At 48.2% G+C, this 2,294-nt stretch overlaps 1 long non-coding RNA gene across 1 annotated transcript; it reads right to left on the bottom strand.

The window, feature by feature from the left end:
• On the bottom strand, positions 800-1,248 carry LOC110270402. The gene is made up of 3 exons (XR_002359943.1): positions 1,224-1,248; positions 1,049-1,150; positions 800-968 (listed from the first exon to the last, which is right to left on the bottom strand). It is a non-coding gene; the product is annotated as an uncharacterized LOC110270402 (long non-coding RNA).

Below are 2,294 nucleotides of genomic sequence, written 5' to 3'. Positions count from 1 at the left end.
TCTTTAATTAAAACCCCCAAGTCAAATTCAAAGGCATAAACCCTTTTCACATCCAAACAGCTTTAAAACACAAGTCTCATCTAAATAACCTTTTTCTGAAAGAGATACAATGCCTTTCTTAAGAAGCAAGACTGAATCACAATTTCCTGTTTAATAATTCATTTCAAAAGCATGAATCATTCTTTTCTTGATAATTCAAGTAAAATAGTAGAAGTCTTTAACTCATCATTTTTCCAGACAACATTCAATAAAGACTCGGATTTTATAGAAATTTCGGCAGCACCTCCCCTAAAACTTGGACTTTGCCACCCGGTTCGGGTCCCCACTAAACCGTTCCACAATCCTTTTCAACAGTCCAGAATCCAAAATCAATTCAAAATCAAGCTAAATCCAACAGTCGCCTTATTGGCATATCTCAAGAAAACCGTTTCAAAATCACACCAATATCAACTGAATCAACTCCTTTTCAAAGCTTTAAAGAATCGGTTCAACATTAAATCATTTATCAAAACCAAATCAATTTAAGCAACCTAGGCTGAATTTCAAAAGTATTCTATCTTTCACATCATCAAAATAATTGAATCAATTCAAACCAATCCTCAACGGATTAAACTCATATCTCAAATCTTTAAAGAATCAACTTCAGACATTACATTTCACAAAGCCGCACAACAATTCAACCAAACCAACACCCATAGTCATTCGAGTCAATCAAATAATACATAAGGCAGATACAATCACCAAATACACAATATCTCGCACTAGTATCCATATGTAATAATTCCAATACACAAAATATAGTTTTTGGAAAGCGCCCCTACCTCAACACGTTGAAAATACATCCCAAACTCGTTAACTGACTCCTTTTTGCTCGGCCCGAAATCACCGGCAATCAAAACCTTGGCTCTGCTTGCTCTCTCAAAAGCAGAAACAGCTACAAGCGGCATAAGCAAACCGGATTCTAACTCCTAAAACCATTAACATCGCAAATACTTTATTACACGGAACAGAGCACTAACGCAGGGCTTTCGAAAATCAAAATACTCACTGAAATCACAAAACGAAGCAGTCGCAGCTCCCTATCAACCCGGCAGTGGCTCCGTCAGTAACCCCAAGTGACAATCGCGAGCAAAAACACCGGTGACGGTAACTGTAACAACCCCGCGGCGTTAACAACCTTTCCGAAATTCCAACAGAACAGAAACCAAACTCAAAGAACTTACCGGCAGTGGAACACGGTGGCAGCAGACTGAAACCAACATGCCGCGACAATAAAACTCCCATAATCCCACAAGAAACGAAAACCAAGTTCGAAACCCTTACCGGCATACTTTTTCGGCGACGGCAGCAGTGTCTCAAGTGGCAGAAGCTCAGCCCGGAGCTCCAGCGGTGGTCCCGGAAGTCACAGAACCATCCCTAGGGGTCAGAATCATAGAGATGCAGCTTTCTTCTCCCGCAGTGACACCTCCGGCGTCCTGAACCCCTTTTTGACGGCGACAGTTCCAACCGAGGCGGCGCCGGCGACGCAAGCACGGCTGGGCATGGTGGTTGAACCCCAGCTCAGCCTCAGATCTCTCTGTCTCTCCTGTTCGGTGTGTCTGGACGGCCTTCTCCTCAACGGCACGACAGCAGAGCAAACCAGACTGGCGACGGCAGAGGTCACGGCGCGTTCGGCGGTGAAGCGGGCTGGAGGTGCCGGCGACAGCGGCGACTTCACCTTCTCCGCGCTCGCTCCTCCTTCTCCATCGGTGGTTATGGCTCGCGCTCTCTTCAGGTCGCGGTTCTGCCTCTGATGCTGCGCAAGGATGATCGGCGACGGCACGAGCTCCTCGCGCGACGAATCGGCACAGTGACGGGCTCGGCGGCTGCGTCGCCCTCCTCCCCTCTCGGATCTCCCTTCCCTACTTCCCCCTTCTTCCCCTATCCCCGGCCCGAATTTCTGATAATAGCAGCTGTACAACCACGCAGTGTCAATACTCTTTCCGAAATCCAAAAAGGACAGAAACCGCAATTTAAAACCCTTACCCGCATACTTTTCCGGCGACGGCAGGAGTAGCCAGCAGCTCCGGCAGTGGTCCCTAACGTCACAGAACCACTCCTGGCGGTCGGAATCACAGAGATGCAGCTCCCTTCTCCGGCAGCGACACCTGCGACGGCCTGAACCCCTTTTGCCGGCGGCAGTTTGGGCTTACCATCATCAGGAGCAGCGAGCTCGGATGGTGGCAGCGGCATCCGGGTCAGATTCCAGAACCCAGAAGTGGGAGCAGATTTGGCGGCGGGAGGAGGCACGAGCG

Source organism: Arachis ipaensis, chromosome B01, assembly GCF_000816755.2.
Source record: "Arachis ipaensis cultivar K30076 chromosome B01, Araip1.1, whole genome shotgun sequence".
NCBI classification, from domain to species: Eukaryota; Viridiplantae; Streptophyta; class Magnoliopsida; order Fabales; family Fabaceae; genus Arachis; species Arachis ipaensis.
The sequence above is the reverse complement of the archived record's forward strand: the minus strand, read 5'-3'. Positions and strand labels throughout refer to the sequence as shown.